General features: G+C 37.2%; 1 protein-coding gene across 2 annotated transcripts in view; it reads left to right on the forward strand.

Moving 5' to 3' along the window:
* BMP5 (bone morphogenetic protein 5) overlaps positions 1 to 20,080 on the forward strand; it is a 56,126-nt gene that overhangs the window by 3,516 nt on the left and 32,530 nt on the right. The window lies entirely within an intron of this gene.

Here is a 20,080-nt window from a genome sequence, read left to right on the forward strand (position 1 = left end):
AACTGGGTTTGGTCCAGCAGTCAAAGAATAAATCCTCCACTAAACACACTGGGATTTTCAAAGATCTGATTATATCACCTTCAAATTCAGAACTTTGTTTTCCTGACTGGGTGTTTTTTATCCTAGTATAATTTTATTGTATTATTGCAAAACCCCGACTCTTTAGTGTTCTGGTATCTTCTTTTCTGGCTGGTCTCCCAAAATGACATGTATAGGATACCCCATTCCCCAGAGAACAGGCAAATAATACTTATGCAGTCCAACTCACTTTTTGCTCACTCAAAATTTAGTTAGGGAAGAACTTTCTTAAGATAAATGTTAGTGTTCCCACTCTTCACCTCTTACAAAAAGAGGGGGATTGAATAAAATAGATCTACATGGATGAGGCTTGGAAAAACAGAAGCCCTTTTGTAAACTACATTTAAACATTTCAAATACTGATTTTTCCATTATCATCAAAGTGATCATTAAATCCACTATACTTAGGTGTTCCTTCTCATGCCATTGAAATGGTCTGTATTTTCATTTTTTTTTTACAACACGTCTATTAATTTTTCTCCTAACAGATTATTTCTTTTGCTAGGCAAGCCTGTTTGCTTTCTTCATATTTTCCTGTTAATTAATATGAAGATTCCATAAAATGGGAGATATATATCTGATTTTGTGGTTTTCTGTTATGTTTTCTTTTTTAGCATATAAAATTAATTTCAAAAACTTTAATGTGAAGATCACAATAAAATTTGTTACCCCTGATGTACGTGTACTAAGAAGGATATAATAGTTACTGAGATTTTTTAAGTAACCAGTGTACCCCAGAAAGACATTTTTTCTTCTTCACAGACAATGTGAATAATTCCACAATCTTAGAATAATTTTGAAACCACACGTGCTGTGTTCAGTTGTAAACCAGACACTGAAATCAATGGAAATTTTGTCTGAGGCACAGAAGACTGTTCATATTTCTCCAGCTTCTCTATCCCAACTTTGAACACTGTTTTACAGATTATATGCTTCTTTAAAACTTGAATCATTAAGTAAATATATAAATTCAAAAGATTTATAGCCCATTGTGTTCATTGGAGAATGTTAACATGGTATAGAACAAATTTTACAGCTACTTTGAGAAACCTACAGTACATCAATCCACACCAAATACCTGTAAAGATATATTTTTGTTACACACAAAAAAAGAAAGGATTCCTTACTGCAATTAGACCCTGAGCATACCTAGTAGCTCATTTCTTAAATTAAACTAATTCAGTTTCTACAACCTTCCACTCACAGCTAACATATCATCAGCAAGGAATATGGTGTGTTAAGCTATAAAATGCCAGGAGCTGAGGAAGGGGTTTGAAGGATACATGCAAAAGGCCTCAGAATCATTAACTTCTCTCCTAAAGCTCAGGAATGAGCACACTTTCTTTCTTTTCCACAGGATTTCAGATGCTGCTGTCTTAATTTTAACCGTACATGAATTTCGTTGGCTGTGGTACAGTTTTAGTGTATAAACGCAGGCTTCTAATGAAAATATTGACACAGCCTTAGCTGAAGTGATTGAAAGAGCATTATTATCTTGCCTTGAACAGAGGGATGCTATTGCAAAGATAAAATTTGTTAAATTACAAATAGACCCCATGTCTATTGTGGAATTGGATCAATACTGAGAAAAAATGAGAAAACGTTTTTGAATCTTTTATTCAATGGCAACCCCAAGTCAATAAGGTGTTGTTTTTCACTCTTTTACATAACATTTAGAGCAAACTGGATCAAGGAGGTCTCACTTAATTTTTATCCAAAGTAGGCATCACTTGACATCTTGAAATTCTAAGACTTTTTTTTCCCTTTATTAAAGTTTTATCACCCAGTGAGTGAATGCAATAAATTTCATGTGACCTAGTAAAGTCAGCCTTTAGAAATAACTATGAATTATGAAATAATTTTCTATGATCAAATTAAATACTAAGACAACGTTTTGCAAAATACTTTTGTTTGTTTTCTATTTACTCACAGGATAACATGAGCTAAAAATCCTCATCCAATACTTACAATTCATTTGAGTTTTAACCAATTTTTGTGCAATGGCAGAGTAGGTTTTTGGAGATTGCTTTTAATTTTTAGAAAGAAATATTCCCCATATCCCTTTTCTGAATTACACTACATTTGTTGTTTTATATTGAAATACTTTATATTTCCTTTGAAATCTCTCAAGTTACATGAATCTTAAGAACTATATAGCTCTACCTCAAAATAGGTTTGTGTGATCCATAAATATCATCTAACAAAATAATGTTTTTATAACTGTCAATTAATTTTTTTGCCAAAGTTAACACTTTAAATCCAAGTAAATTATTGTATCTAGCCGGCCAAAAAAATGTCAAGCTCTCCATTAACTGGGGTATAAAACTGTCTGACTCTCCTTGCCGACAGGTTTGAAAGAATTTGCAGATAACTGAAGAGAAACTGATTTAGCAGATGGTTAGACGTGCATGGTGAAAAGCTATATATATGTATGGATATATAAAAATATATATTATTATTAATATTTTTCCCATTGGGAAGAACGGCTAACCCAGTTCCGCTTCTTCTTTAGAAAGTGTTCCTTTCCAGACTAAACACAGACTTTGGGTGGGGTTTTGGGGATTGTATGTATTGTACAGTGCATATTTTCCCAGGAAAACACAATCTGGCAGTGACTCTGGCTAACCATGAAAGAGAAAGAGGCAGGCTTGTGGAGACATCTCTGTGTGGAGAGTATTAGGGGAGGAATCCTGCCATAGACTGGATAGAGAGCATCTTGGTTCTCTCCCTAAAATCTGGGTTGTTTTCTAAGATAACTGGACAACTTTGGCATCTATGTCATCTCCCACAGTTATTGCTCCTGTTATTATTTTCTCTGAATGTTAAATTTTACAAAGAATTTTACTGTGGCTACCTGCCTACTTACTGCCTGAGTTATGGAGGTAATTATGACAGAGGCAGTTCCTTTCTCTTTTCTTTTTAGCCATGGCAGTTCCTTTCAGCTTGCTTTCATAGGCCCACAAACTAATAGAATTTGGAAAAAAATGATTGATTGCAGTCTGATCATTCTAGGTGTCGTCTGGTGTTTCCACATAGCTGAGAATGAACAGTTTATGAAGTGCCAATTGCAGCCTCCAGCTAAAGAAAGGCTCCCCAGGGCTTCAGGAGAGCTCTGGCTGCTACCAGACTTTATAATTATTTCCCACACTTTTCCCTATCCTCTCCTCCTTGTCCTTTCCCTTGTCTCTAACCCCTGCTGCCTAGGGAGGGTCACTGAACTTTAGTTTTATGTCAGTGGCATTTGACTGTAGAAAGGATTAAAGGCAGAGAAGTGGTGAGTCCAGGCAACAGCACGGGAGATGGAGAGGGAAGGAATGAGAGCAGGCACGACAGAAAAGCGGCAAAGCACAGAAGAAGGGCTTTAGAAGGAGGACATCCCTCTACTCAGTAGGCAGCAGCCAACGTGCAGGGCTAGATACAGACCTACTGGGCATGGGAAAGGTTCACAACAGAGAAAGAGCCTCTGCAGAAATTGCTGGGAGATTTAGTCCTGCTCCTCTGTGGAGCATGATGTTGCAGCACTGGAGCATTTCCCATGCTAGTAGGATTACAAAAGTGGAAGTTCACCATGGTAGGGAGAAGGTGAATGCAGATGGAGAAAGAGCAAAGAGCATGACAAAGAGAGATGCCATGCAAATGAGAAGCAAAATTAGCGCAGGTGTGGGTTTCTTCTCTGAGTAAGCCTTGAAGGCAAAGGGAGCACTTTTCTTCTGAATCCCTTGCAGCAGAGCAGCTACCTCATACTCCCCAGGCACTTGGCTTCCCAGGCAAACCTTTTCATTCCTTGCAAAACAAAATGCAGCTCCCCCCACCCTTGGGTATGTGTGTGCCGGGAGTACACAGACGGGCTACTAACGTTTGCAGCCGTAAATAACTTAGGAGCTGCTTTTAAAAACCGCAGGTTAAAGGATGAGGGCTGCCATGACGCACACAGAGGTTGAGATCAGAGAAGCAGCTAAGAGGGGTCAGGAGAAACAATGAATCCCCTTGTTCTGAGTCATATTTATGAGTGCTCCATTGCACCTAAAGTTCATATTTATTGGCTAGGCCATGGGGTTTCCCCATTTGCTCATCTCTTAAAATAACACCCTGGTTAAAATTTCCTATAAAACACAGAAATGCTACAGCAGGCAGAACCTGTCAACCCTGACAACTACATTATTTAAGTTTGTGGGTGGGGCACACCAAGCAAGAGCTGGTTTGTGTTTTGCACTGAATTACGAATTTTTTTCTATACAAAACATGACTGTAATAAAAGTAGAAAAGGAAAGATTTTGTAGCTCAGCTTTCCACTCGGAAATTTCCCAGTTATTGAGAGATGCTTCAAGAGGTGAATTTTGGTGTTTAGTTCCCAGCTCTTTTTGAGCAATTATTCTGGTGCAATAGATCAAGAGCCTGGCTTTATTAACCACTACTATGCCACTTAATACACATGTGGCACATGTGGTACCTTACCAAAATGTGGTTCTACTTTTTTTTCTACTGTAATTCAAGACAAACTGAGGCAAAAATTGTTAATGAGTCAGAACCTAGAAAACTAACCAGGACAGCTAGTGCTGGTTCATGATATGCATCTGTAGCTAATAACCAGTGACTTTGCAGAAGCAAAATTCCATGTAATTTTCATTTTCAAGGAGAATCAGGATGAGGAAGAAATTTGAACAGCTGAAATTTCTGTAAGGTTTATCTTTATCTGACTTAACAATATTACTTATTCAGACTCCATGAGAACCTTAAGGTCTTTTCCAACTTTGATGATTCTGTCATTATATCCCTTTGTTGACAGGGTCAATTAAATGAAATTGTTGTTGTTTTAATCCCAGGTATTTGACTGTAGTCAAATTAATGAAGTTAAATTCATATGATCTGGTAAAGCTGTCCCCCTATTCCAGAGTGATTATTGTAAATTAATAGGAATTTGGCTAGGCATATCCATTTAAAACATTTATTATTTTAAAACGGAGGGGAAATATGCATGAGGTATGCAGCTATATGATGCTGCAAAATAAATTCAAAAATTCATTTTATTGGACTTTTTCAGTTGTGAATGGCATAATTTTTGGTCGTAGAGGTGTTAAATTCTGTTCTGTCAAAGAAGAAAATTCTGGAAAAAATATGTTTTCTGTTTTGTTCTAGGCCTTAGAACAAGAAGGAGCAGGAGCACTGTATGAGCAGGGAATCTGATTTTGGAGCAGTGGGCAGATGGTATCTGGTGCCTAGAGCCATGGGATTCTGATGGCACAGTTTTCAAAACACTAGCTGAGAAATTGAAAGAGTGGGAGAACAGTAGTGTGGATGATATCACTGTGGGAGCAAGTCCAAGCCCAGTGTACAATCCCATAACAGCTGTAGTCTTTGGGGTGATTTATGATGGTGGAGATCCAGTAGGAACATAGCTCTGGGAAGGTTGTTCCCAAGGTTAGCTCAGCTGGAATATTTGTCAAAAACTACAAGTCATAACATGTCAGTGATCCCAAAGGTTAATCTGCTGCTCCTGACCAGGTTACCTTGCTGCCTCATACATGAAAATTAAATGTATGCAAAGATTTTGCAGTGAGTCAGTCCCATCCCCAGCTGAGTCAGTGAGTGAAATATCAGAGCAACCTAATAGGAAAATCCTGAAGAGCCTCAGATAGAGAATGAAAACAGTGTGCCTCTGTTTTCCAGTCCATAAAATGAGGATAGGCACAGACTCCTGCGTTCATTTTCTCTTCTGTGCATTGTCATTCTTTGAAGTTGCAGAGGACTGTTACAGCTTTCTTCTTGTGTTTTACTCTGGCTGGGTGCTCTGTAAAATACTTTGCTTCTAAAAGCCTCACAACACCTTGCATTTCATCATGGTGATCTCAAATTTTATTTTAGAAAGTGCTAAAAAAGGCTCTTCTATAAGGGCGACAAGTTTGCTGTTCTTAAAACACAGTTTACAAAATAATGAAAATGAAAAAGAGGCACCAAACCTGAGATTTGTGTTCTGGTGTAATGAAGAGAGGAAGTGTGGCTAGCTTAGCTCTTGTTCTCAGAATATAGGTTTGTGTCTCTGTGAGTCATGCGTGCATGCATATCAGTCTGTGTGCATGGCTTTGTGTATGTAATATAGAAAGCATGTAAATCTCTTCAGTTTTAGTCACTGGAATTTTTTCCCCCTTAAATCATGATATTCTTTCCCATCAATACTATGTGGCTTTAACAGCCCTGACCTTTCAAGCTGCCTGTTTGGACCAGTGTTTATCAGATGACCATTTGACCTCCTTGTTAATTGTACTTAATTACATCCTGTTGTAACATTTTGAAATAAGGAGGCGAGTTTATGGATCTGCTCCAAAGACCTGAAGACAAAAACGGCAGCAGAATTCAGTGGTATGAGGTGCTGAGTAATCTTGTAGTCAGGCTAATGAGAGCTGTGGCTTGCCCAGTCGATGGCAAAATTAGATCCTTAAACGAGTCCTTTTCCATTTAGGATCGTTGGTACTTCTGTGAATAAAATCACACTTTTTTTTTGTTCTGAGAAGGGCTTCTCCCCTCTGACTAACAGCTTGGATGTTTCTCCAAAGAGATCAAGAAAGAAGTGAGATATCAACAGTACTGCAAAGGCTGAAGTTCACATCTGATGATATAAAAGAGAGTAGCCTCTGTTTCCACAAATGATATCTCTGTAGTTTTCCAAAATTTCAGTTTCTTATGCTTCCATAAAATTGCCAGTTCCCACGAGTTTTTTGAGACTTACATAATATTTCCTATGAGATTTTTTTTGTGCATTTATGATTTATGAGCACATCTAAGGTTTCATTAAAGATCAGCAATTATCCCCTGCAGCTGCAGAAAAACAAAAATTAAAACAAATCAACATCCAGAAAGAGCTGCAGGTCTTGAAAATGGTCACTCTAAAGGCTCAGAAAGCAACTTCAAGCACTTTTTATTTTACGATGCTTTTCATACAGTTGACAACTTTTGAAACATATGACAATGACCATATAACTTTTCTACTGACTAGTGATGAGATATATACATATACATATATATATATATATATCCTTTTCTGTTGTTGTTCCATAGGTTACTTTCCACAAATTTGTAGAAAACTTAAACTTGATTTCCTAAAATACATTAAGGAAAAAGGGAATAGAAGCTATAAAATTACCATTACCAGGTGAAAATCTAGTCCTAAAATTTTAAGGCAAGGCAAAAGAATATACGTTCAATTTCGTTTTATTATAACAGTGATCAATAGACTTCTTGCAGAATGAAGTGCCATAAAGAATTAATTGTTTGTAGTGGTTAATTGTACATCATTATGGCATTATTGCAATGGTTTATCATCCAGCGTGAGTCAAATTCTAGATAAAAAAGATAAGTTACTTAGGGCTGTGCTTTGAGCTCTTTGGCTGATGCAGTACTGCCCATGGTTGTCACCGTGGACTGAACACTATTGTGAAAGCTAGAACTCTGTACTGTCTTTCATGTAGCAAAGGTTAAACCTATAGTTCAACTAGACACAATTGCTTTTACACAGTTAAATGTTTTTTTGTGTATTGATTTAAATTACAAGCATATATGATTAAAAGTAAAACACAGAATTTGCTGGGTGTAATAGTAAGGTATTCAAAAGATCATATTTTTAAATACCCTTGGGTGTTAAGCAATAGAAAATATACCTGAAAATACAATTAAATATGATGGCATTCAGGAAGGGCTGATTTATTTTTCAGAATTTTGAGAGGTAGTATAATGTGACACTATACAGTATTGTATATCACAGTAATTTAAAATTACATATTTTTTCAGAATTAAGTTTTTTCTTTTCTTTAATTCTTTGGTTATCTCCTATATTATATCCTATAGCTATCAACTATGGTTCTTCAAAAGGTAATTTTTTTTTCATCACATCTTAAACTATTGAATTAATAATCACGTTTAATGAGGCTGTATATAATAATGAGATCACATTTACAAGGAAAGCATTTTTAAGTATATCAAATTTTTAATTTAAGTAAGTATATCTATAATTTTATAAAATATGTGTACATATATATTTTTCTATAAAAATACAGATATGTGTTAATGCAAAATACAGAGGCAATTGATGCTGTGGAGTAAATTCTGAGACACAGATCACAGAATACTCAGAGTTGAAAGGGACTCACAAGAATCAAGTGCAACTCTTAAGTGAATGGCCCATATGGGGATTGAACCCCCAGCCTTGGTCATATAAGCACCATGCTCTGCCCAACTGAGCTAATCTTAAGGTCAATTAGTTCAAGTTCATGCTCAGAATGCAATTCATTGGCTCAGAATGAAGAGACTAATGTCATTAACAGCATATTGCCACTATTTTGATTGCCCAGCAGTTGTGTTCTGCTTGCTCCATATTTGTATGTAATCCTTATACACCCAAACACAAAAGATCTGCTTATTAGCATGGGAGACCTTGTCCAAGAGGCATTCATCGCTCAGCTGGAACTGGTACACAGGAACATTCATGAACTGAAATCTTGGCTTCATGGGCACAGCTGCCAAGCAAGTTATGACCTGTTCATGCTGTGTTTGCATTACCATCTGCTGCTGTACAGTAATGAAGCTGCTTTTATTAAAGTATCACCATATCATTAACATTGCATTATTATATCAGTGAGATTTACCACAGCCTCCATTAAATCATGCTGCTTCTCCTTGTCTGCAGGTAGGGATCATGTTTTCATCAAAATGGGAATGAAAACATGTCTCCAAAAGATGAGACCGTGATGCTTCCAGATTGACAAATGGGTTTTTTTTGCTTGATAAAAGAACTAAGTCTATCCCCAAAGATTAGAGCAGTTGTCACTTCTAAACCTAGTGGAAACACAGGTTTAGCACAAGCTTGGGCAGAGGTTGATCAGCTCCTGCAAAATGCATGTGAAATATTCTTAGTGGTGTTGTACCAAAAAGATTGCAGGTCAGGTTCCCACTACCTGCTCATTCTTACCTTCTGCTCAGAAAGACACAAAAGTTTTGTCTGGGCCACCTCAGCTCAGCAGTGTGCAAGCTCCAGGAGACCACCTTTGCTGTTCCAGAGAAGTGTTACACCTATAGCGTGATTGTAGATACCTTTACAGTCAGCTCAGTTATTGTGTTTGTAAGTAACTGCGTGAGGAATATGAGAAATGCAGTCCCAGGTGGAGTAAAACTGCAAATGCAGAAATATTACAAGCATGTCCACAGTCCTGGGCAACCAGCTCTAGGTGGCTGTGCCTGAGCCAGGAGCAGATGACCTCCTCAAGTACCCTCCAAACACAGCCTCTCTGTGACTCTGTGACAGAGTAGCTAAAAAGAAGCAGGACCTTACTCTTGTCTTTGACATCAATCATTGGGTCTTTTTTGGAGAGGTGTGACGATCTTGCATCAGACAACTGTTGGATGAACCCTACTCTGTGCTCAAAATGTCATACTTTCTACTTTGGAAATTAGTTTCTTGCTTGTTATGTCATTTTGAGCCTCCTGTATCGCTGTCCCCAAGTCTATACTAAAGAACCTACCATGAGGGATCACGACCTACTGTCCTGTTACCTAGAGTTAATCTGAGCTCTTCACATTGTTTGTGAAGATTTATTTTTCTTTCCTGTGGCAGTGCGGGTGTAATGCTGGATGACCAACCTAGAGGTATTTTATTCACTAACTATCAGTGAGTTTCTGCCCAGAAAGAGGGTCAAAATGACAATTAACTTTGGTAAGTTTTAAACTTCTTTCAGGACAAAAAAAAAATCCAAATTTTTTCCTTCTTTTTGAGGGGACTTGTTCCATATGGTGGTGAAATTATCTCTCTGAGAATAAATCATGGTCAGATTAGACTGACAGAGCTACAGAGGAGAGGGTACATTTGTATCCATATTAACAAGCTGTTAAAACCACAATCATATCCCAAACTGACTGTTAAAACTTGCTGTCTGAAAATGCTATTCCTCACCATCCCTGGCCAGTCTCCTATCTGCTCTTCCTCCTCATCTTCCTCCTGTTTTCTTCCAGTGTAATGTCTGTGAGGGCCTGCCCCTGCTGTGCTTCTGGCCCCGTTGCTCTGTTTCTCAGCACCACTGCTTAGGCTCTCCTAGGTGGGTCCTTGGTGTTGGAAAACAGCAAGAGTGTGCAGGACAAACCTGCAAAATAAGGGCCAACAGATTATAAAAGATGAAGCTTGCTCTCCTTACATTTTTAATTGTAAGGTGATGACTTAGTATAGTGATTAGCCCAGTATACATTTGTGCAACTGAAGCATAAATCAGAGGACTTCTGATGTTATTTGAGCCAAGCTGACATAATAACTAAGTGCACGGCCTGTGAGCAGCTATTTTTTGCAACTGCATTTAATATCCTGTCTATAGTATAGTATAGCAAAATTTTTTGATTTCTTATATGTAAAGAAGCCTTTTACTCTCTAAATGAGATGTTCTTGAGGGCTTTCTTCCTTATCCTTGTTACAGCTGGACTGTTTTTATGGAATGTTTGGTCAGTGTTAATGGGTATGGGTAACGTTAAAATACTCAGATGTGAGCACAGAGTAAGCAGAAAAATATTGCCTATCCAGCCATTTCCAGTTTAGAGTTCAAATACAACTTCCATGGAAGTATTTCCAACCAATTCCACAGCAGAAAATAGATGGAGTTTATCAGACAACATGCATGAATGCTAAATGGTAGACTGACACGCCACCTCTGGCTGGAAGTGAGCAGAGGGTTAACATAAGCAGAAACTAAGGAGATGTGAGAAGATAGAGTGCACTTTAATGTTTAGCTTTTCCTCCCCTGCCAGTTGCCCTATGATGATATATGCCCTTTCACCCTCCTCAGAAGTTATGTTCCATCTGTATACTTTTACAGTGTCAAAACAGTTATAACTTACACCTATTTTCTGACCATTGGATCCCAGAGGTATAACTTTTGTTTCTATTCAGTTGCAGCTGAACCCAAGAGGGATCTTTTTTTCTGTCATTTGTTAACCTTGAGGTTGTGTTGATCTGACATCCTGACTTTCACACACAGTCAGAAACCTGGCAATAATTGTTAGTTTTCTTTGTGATGATCTGTGATTATAGAAAAACAGAATTAAATGTGAGAAAAAATGGAAGTCTATTGACAGACGGTATCAAAATTTACTGGCTTTGCCAAAGGTGAGGCAAAATAGCCATCATTGAAAACAGCAGGCAAAATTAGCAACCTGAGGCTTGGTGGTGTAAGGATTAGCTAATTTATCTATGCATTAGCTCAGAACGACGTAATAGAGGGATCTTTGATGAGCTCTTTTTTTCCGAGTAAAGATTTATTTATCACTGATGAAACTGAACACAATCAGAAATCTAGTAGATTTAGATTAACATGTATTTGTGATTGGAGTGCCTTTGTAATATGGTATGTCTCGAAACAACAAAGGTCCTTACTTATTAAAGATTAAATAGCACATATGTGGAGTTGTATCTTTTGTTGTGCTTCATGCTACAGCTGAGCAACTGGAGTGAAAGATTTGCATTTGTCAGGTTGAAAGATACAGGGCATTATACTGTCAAAACCATCAGAAAAAGGAGACTTCGAGGAATCATGTTGCCAACTATCTTTTATGATAGGATTGTGGTAGTACCCAAACTTAGACTCTCAAAGTTCTATTCATTTCTAAAACTCAATCTCTTTGTCTGGTTACTTCTCCTCTTGTTTTGGCCAGGTTCAAGGCAGCATAAGAAAAGCAGGGTGTTGCTTTCCCACTTATTTTGTATCAACAACTGAAAGCCTTCCAGCATTTAATTATCATTGGACCAGCTGCAGTGCAGCACTTGTTTTGACTTGTTGAGCAAGTGCATTTGACTTGGAAGAAGAGTAAATTGAATGAATAACACATGTTTAGCAATGAAATTTTTAACAAAACATTGGCTATTGAATGAAGACCAGCAATTTCATTAAAACTTCTGCTTCACTCCATATTTTAATGTAGAGTAACAAGAAGGTATCATGGGTAATCTTACAGTGTCCAGATCACCTGGGAGATTGTGTGTGAGAAAGCCAAACCTAGTTATGCCTCTTTGATTGAGGCATTTCTTTAGGTATCTGCTTATAAAAGTTGCTGGCAGGAACAGTTACATGGTTTCTGGGAACTCTTTCCTTCTCATGGTGAATGCTGGAAGCTTTTAACTATTAACTGAGTTCTAATTCTTAAAATAATTCATGAAAAAAAAAAAAAAGAAGAAACTTACCCTTTTACATATTCACTTATATTCTAGCATGGATATATAACTTGCATTATTTACCTGGGTACTGTCTATCACTTACTAAAGTGATAACATTGCATGTACATTTTGAGGGGATTAGAAAATAGAAATCACATAATTTGAAAGTCCACCTTAATAATATTTTAGTCTTTACACTATGTGGAGTTTCTGAAATGTGTTTTGTTAATTGCAAGGATCTATGAGAGCTTATTGACTACAATAACAAAATGAAGAAATGAACATTTTAATAATAGAACAGCACTCTCAGAAGATGTAATACCAAGTGCTTTATTAAAATACATTAATACAATCTAACTTTCTTTTTTTTATAAAGTATGGGATATTGAAATGCATTTCTTTGAGGGTTAAAGAAAGAAAACCAATAAGTGAAATATTTGCTTTGAAAAAAGACAGGCAATCGGTTTTTGTTGGTTTGATTTTTTTATTATTCTTTCTCTTTTCCTTCTTGCTTTATATTGCCATTGTTGAAGGTTTTTTCATTGACTTTATTTTGATTTGAATTACTATGCAATTTATACAGTTCAGTAAGTCTGTTCAATTATAGAAGGGATGTTTAACTACTAAAAATTTGGATTCAATAAGTATTTCATTTATTAAAACTGTCACTAACTGCACAGTATTTTATCAAACAATTTTCAAACTGCCTCTAATTTTGGTAAACAAAATAGGAAAATGTTGCTCATTGATGTCAGTAGCTGACCTGAAAATAAAGGATTTAGTGAAATAACTAAATTTACAGCAGTGTATCTAGCTTCTGCACATGACTGGTGAAACTTTATTCTTTGTGTTTTGAAAAGAAAGTTTCATGTGGAAGTAATTTACATTATTATTTCAAAACCACATCTGTAAATATATAATTACTTTAAATACATAATAATAAATGCAGAGAAACTCAAATAAAAAGTACTGCAATAAATCAGTTTTTAAGAAACAGAACTGCTGCAATGAAAAAAAAAATTCTTGAGACTTGCCCTTTCTAATTAAGCAAAATCCCCACTGATAAAGGAAACAGCTTTGCTCCAGTTGGAAGGGGATCTGAATGTAGATTAAGTTTCTGACAATGACTTTCATGTCTAAGATAGGGTATGTGTGGAATGTAATTTTGGGGACTCCTATTTTCAACCTCTGCCTACATTTTTTATATAGAATCATTTATATTGAGAAAGGCCTTTAAGATCATTGACTCCAAGTACTAAACATTCACTGACAAGTCATTCTCATTTTCTCTCTGCACAACCTCATGCATCCTTGTAGTCCTTCTGATTTCCTGCCCCTTCCTCCAAAGTGCATAAACTCCCCTTTTTTTTCTGATTTCTAGCCAAAGCTCTTTGTTCAGGCAAGTTGCTCCTCTTCCCTGTTGGCTGGTCTTTTGGCACATGGGGACAGCCTGCTCCTGGTCTTTCAGATCTCTCTCGTAAAGGATGTCCATGCTTCCTGGACTCCTTTGTCCTTCAGGTCTGCCTTCCAAGGGACTCTGCCATCCAACCTGCTAAACAGGCAAAACTTTGCCCTCAGGAAGTCCAGAGGAGCAGTTCTGCTGGCTCACTACCTTACTTCTTCAGGAATTAAAAACTCCATTAAAAGTCCATAATTCTGTGTTTGCTGTGCCCAAGAGGCCTCCAACTACCACATCACCCACCAGTGATTCTCTGTTCACTAGCAGCATGTCCACCTTCCCTAGCTGAATCCCTCACCAGCTGAGTCAAGGAGTTGTGTTCCACGCATTCCAGGAACCTCCTGGACTGTTTTCTCTCAGCTGTGTTGTATTTCCAGCAGATATCTGGTAAGTGGAAGTCCCCCATGAGAACAAGGGCTGGTGACTGGGAGACTTCTCCCACCTGCTTGTAGAACATTTCATTTCCCTCTCCATCCTGGCTGGATGGTCTATAACAAACTCCTACCAGGATATCTGCCATTTGCCTTCCCTCTGATTCTTACCTATAAACACTCACCCGGTGTTGAGGGGTACCTCACTGCCTCTCCTTCCTTGCCTATCCCTTCTCAAGAGTTCATAGCTATCTTTAGCAGCACTTTAGTTGTGCAAGCCATCCCATCATGTTTCTGAGGTGACAACTACTTCATCCTAAGTGGAAGACATGCAATGGGGAAGTTTTGTAGTTAAAACACTCAGATGAATGATTATGGTAATGTAAATGGTAAATGTCTAATGTCAAAAAATAAAAAGAAGTCAGATGTGGGAACAACAACCCATTTCATTCTCATTTTGGCCCTCAACTCCTGCATTTCTTTTGTGGAATGGCTCAGGATGTCCCATTGCTGGGCGACTGACATCCTGGCAGGTAGGATCCAGTCATTGAAATCAGCTGATAAGGATTGAACTGTCCTTTGAGCAAGGACTATCCACTGGAGCTGCAGTGGACCAAAGGGGAAATGTAAATAAACTCCTTTGTTCTGTTTACTCACTGGTCCAAGACAGTTGACCCTTAACAAACAGAATTGTCTCTCCACTGACTGTATCAGGCGGCCATCTCCGGTGTCCAAAGCAATGCTTTAAGGGCAGGTGACTGTTTTTTTCAATTTCAATGTCTAACTCAAAATAGATTCCGTGAGTTCAGATCAGGAAACTTACCATTCTAAGAAACAGATTAACCTAGTAAAGCAGTAGTGCTTAGAGAAGTGGAATCATAGTCTGCTGCTTTTTTGGTTTTAAATCACCACTTTGGGAAGTTATTTTTCTTCATTCTTGGACTTTAAAAGTCCACCTGATTTAAAACCTTTTCTAGAAGAATCCTCATTGGCCTTTGAATCCTCATTCAAAGGCCAATGAGCAGAATGAAATGGCTGCCACTTACTTCAATATTAACTAGATTTTACATTTTGAGGACTGCCAGGGTGAAAAAATGAAAGGTATGCTTTCCCAGATAAAGTGATTTTCTAAAGTTGACACTCATTTTTTACAAGCCAAAAAAGTTACAAAGCTTAAAAAATATCAATATATATATTTTAGAATCTGTAATCTGGTCTCTCTTCAACTGAGAATGACATTCTGATGAATGTCCTTAACTTCTCTCAGATGCACTTCATTAAAATATTTGCACCTAGCATAGCTATTTTATTTTGTTGGTTGTTTTTTTTAACCCTGTATGCTTCTCTGGAGTCATTTTTCACCTTTCCACACACCCTACAAAACATTTGTTGCCTTAATTTATGAAAGGTGAGTGACTCTAAACAGTCTCATCTCTGATACTGGAATTTGAATGAGAGAAGAGCAAGAATGGGGTAACAGCTATTTGATGTCTGTCTTTTCACAGTAGCACAATAGCTAATTCCTAGGGCCTCTGACCTTTCAGTGTCCTGTAACAGAGTACTTGCATTAATCTGTTGCTTATCTGTCACCTACCACATTTGATATTTCCAGTCTCTGCTTTCAATTATCAGTCATTAGAGGCAGCACTGAGTAATTTCAGGAGAAAAATGCCTGGAACCTTTGACCTGTTTTGGTCAGATAACCACCAGTGTTCACTGTAGATAAACTATCATTTCATTATATTCAAGATGTAAATGAGTGTCGTTTGTAGTGTATCAGCTTACTGTAAACTTTATCACCTTGGAGTGATTAAAACTGACTGGTTTACTTAGTACTTATACAAAGAATTTAGAGTCAAACAGTGAAATTCAGTGAGATTAGTGTAAATGACACTTTATAGTTACACAGGTCTGTAAGACTCCGTTTTGCCTTGGAACATATATTTAGTAGTTAAAAAGTGACATTAATTTCACTGTTGTGAAGCCCGTTGGCATCCTGGGATGTTATACTGTAAAATCAGCTTATTATAACATGTCTTTCAGCATATCTTTGGTTTGTTACCCTTTTCTCAAAGCAGCTTTCACTTTGCCTATGTGTCATAGCCACACACCAGCATCCTCAGGAAAAGCACATATCAGTGTGGAGCTAATCACTAATGAAAGAGCACATCTAACAATCCCTCATGCACAGTGACCTAAACTCATTGCTAGCAGTTTTTATATTTTTTAGCTCAGTCAACACAATCAGGTATTTATAGCCGAATTTCTAAAATACTGATTACTTGTTATAAATCTATATAAGTGCTTTTGGTGGTTTTTAGTTTTTTTTTTTTTCTTAAAATAAATAGTTTTCTTAATGAAAATCAGTACATGATATTTTATTTTGGTGTAAAAGAAGACCACTTTTCCAAAATAGCTATTTTCCTGTAAATTTGACTTTTTTCTTCCTAGGGTTTGACTTAGTGTTAATACAGGGTGAATGTTTCATCAGTTTGCCACATGGGTGGAAAATATCATTCTTTCCCATCTTACACACAGGTGTTTGTGATATTCCCCTGAGCCATGATTTGTCTGATGTAACTCTAGTGCTGCATGTATTAATTTCAGGTGGTATAAAAATACCATTTTAAAAGCCAGTGCTAGGAATCCTGACCAGTGAGAACAAAGGAAAATTTTTTTTTTTTGTAATCAGCATTTCCCCTAATATTCTACTTATTTTTTACTTAGAAAAATTCCATTCCTCCAATGATTAAAAAAATACTTAATGATTTTCTGGTCAAGTGGTTTTTAGATGCTGTGATTTGTCCCACAGAAATTTTGGCAGATCTACTGGGCAGGGCTGGAATGACATGAGAACATTCTGAAAGGACCGAATACTTGAAAATCTTAACCTGTGGGTTTCAGGCTGCCAGTGCTGAAAAGCTCTTGCCTGTGAAATAAAAATATTTGAGAAATGGTGCCTCCCTGCACTTCATGTTATTTCAGCAGGACAAAGGACCTGACAGACACCCTACTGAGCATTCACAGTCTTGCCTCATGAGGCATTTATTAGATGCAGAAGGGACCAAGAATTGTGCATTATTTTCAGTAATAAAATATTCAATATCATTAAATAACATTTACTGTTTTAACTTAGCTACCATTCTAACCACTGGTCAATTATTGTAACATCACTGACACTGCTTTTTTGCAGTCTGCTATATAATGCAAGATTTTTAAGTTGTCTACATTTCTATGCAATTTTTTTTTCTTTGCAATTTTTTTTTTCAGCCAATGTATATTGGCTGAAATAAATTTGCAGACAGACATTCTGGATTCACTGCAGAATGGGACCTACTTGGACTCGGGGTGTTTTTGCAGTGTTGTTCAGTGCCTGTTTCCTACAGCCCTTCACTTCTGCAGACTGTTGCCACTCTGAAATCCTGGCCCACCTGTAAATGTTATCTCGATCCAAGGAAATTTTGAACTTGTGTCCCTTTCAGATGACAGTGCTGTGTCTTCCTTGGGTATAAACGTGAAACACAGATAAGTACTATCTGTGTGAGTTGTAACAATTAATTTGAGGGCCACCAGAAAGTGGCTGTCAGTATTCTTTCAGCAGTTGTGAGTGATCCTGAGAGATCCCCACTGACACTATTAGGGGTATTGTGGAGGCTTCTGTCCAAACTATAGCATACAGGGAGACAATATATTGTTTCTAAACTGACACTACTGATTAGAAAGTACTTTGTAGAAACTAGTCAAAACGAAGCTTCAAACCCAAATAAAAATCAATCATTCCAGGAGTAGTAGCATTTAAGCCTTTTATTCAGTGTCTAATTATTCAGTATTTACTCACAGTGAGTAGTGCTTAGTTAGCCATGCATGCTGGTAACTACTTGTTGAAAAAATACTATCCAGAGACAGCAGAAAAGTTTGCACTATACTAAGTTTGTGTTAAATATAGTTCTCATTTGAGGATTATTGACATATCTGTTCCATGACAGTTTTGAAATGCTCAGTTATAACCTCAGAAACTTGGAGCAGACTCTTTGTACTAGAAAAATCCCTCCCGGCTCAGTGCTTTTGCATATGCTAATCTCTGCCAAGCTCCTCTGAAATGAAAGGCTTTACATGGGTATTTAAAAAAAAAAGCAAACAACTCTCAAACCTTAAGTCAGATCTCTGTATATATCTCATGGTTTAGAACCAGGCAGTGGAGCTGCTAAATAGACTGTATCCTGTTTCTCTTCAGTAGCAGCCCATTCATCTTCAGGTACAGAGCAGCCAGTTTACATGCTTCTGCTGCTTTTCTGCTTTACTTTTTCTACACAGCGTTCGATGGCAAAGCCATGTAAGCTAAATATGCACTTGAGCCAAGTAAACCTCACAGTTAGCAGACAATTTTCCTTTTGTCAGCCAGGAGAAAGTTCATTTTCACTGAAGATAAAGTGTTCTTATAGCCTATATATCTTATTTTTGGTAGTTCTTAAGGCAATACAGTCTTGTATGTAAAAAAAAAAAAAAAAAAAAAAAGCTAATGAAGCTAATGAAAGCAAGGAGAGTTTACATTTTGGAAAAGGTGACAGGGAAGTACTCTGTAAAGAACTAGTTACATGACCACAGGTGACTTAACTAGTAACTACTGCTCTGAAAATTGTATTAAATGCTTTTTGTTCAATAGCTCCTACTTTAATATGTCCATAACTATACCCTTATATGGCAAGCCCCAAATGATTTTTTTTTTACCTTTTAATGCATTTCTATTTTGTAAGACAACATATACATTATAATGATACAGATATGTAGGTTTATATATAAAATGATATAATTATATGTATATACATGCAAACACATACACATTATGTATGTAGAAAAATTGTTTGGGAGGGATGTATACATGAGCGTGTAAGTATAAATATTGTAATAATTTCCACATTATTTATACATGCAGCATTTAGTAATGCAAATGTGTGCTTTTTCAGAACAGACATTGTTCCTCCCTCAGATCTGAGGACTAAAATGCAATAAAAGAGCTGATGTTACAGGAGAGAGTGTTCAGGGAAGCTGAGTGCAGCCATAAATGTTTAGTTGGTTATCTAAACCAAATCCCAACTCTGCATTTTAGACTTCGTCCACCATCAGTTAAACAAAGCACGTATGTCACAAGGCAGGTAGAACTTTTCCAGAAGAGAGAATTTCTGTCTTCCCACGGAGCACAACTTATTCATAGGTCAGTGCTACATTGTACTCTGTGGAAGTGGAAACCATGGATCATTTTCCTGTCCACATCCTTAAAATCTGAAGTATTAATCCCATAAGGCGACCATCAGCCAGTACTATGGCCTGTAGTTTCCGTTGTCACATCAAAACATATATTCCATTGCAAAAGTTGCTCCTAACTCAGAATCAGAACTTCAGCAGACAATGGAAATAGACCCAAACCAGTTCCTCTTAAAATTCTGTAGAAACCTCAATTAAGCAATCATGAGGTTTGTGTTTTTATTTTAAATTGTGGCAATGTTAGAAGCAGTGGGAGCTGCACCTGCCACCAAGAACAGGTTTGAGGGGATTTCCCAAACCAGAATTGTACATCCTACGCTGCTGGGGTGCCAGAACCACTTGGCCCTGACCCACAGTTTCTTCTTCTGACCACTGGAAAGATGACGTCCATGCCATTAGAGTACAACTTAATTTATATTATTAATTAATTTATATTACTTAACTGCTTCTTAACTATATAGTTGTTGCAGTGCATTTTAGTACCACTTTTATTATGTTAAATGGAAATGAGCTGCATTCCCCTCATCAGCCTGGTTATTAGAAGCAATTAGTGTTTTCCAAAATCATCTATAGGTCTGACATTGCTATTGCTGTGCTTATGGCTACACTGAAGTCCTAAATCCTTTCACAGCTTTTAGTTTGTCCATATTTCTAGTTACTTTACATGCCCCCTTTCAGCTTTTTTTGATATTCTTTCCACTCCAGCTTCTGGAATTTATATAAAAGCCATGG

The sequence above is a fragment of the Vidua macroura genome, chromosome 3 (genome assembly GCF_024509145.1).
Source record: "Vidua macroura isolate BioBank_ID:100142 chromosome 3, ASM2450914v1, whole genome shotgun sequence".
Taxonomy (NCBI): domain Eukaryota; kingdom Metazoa; phylum Chordata; class Aves; order Passeriformes; family Viduidae; genus Vidua; species Vidua macroura.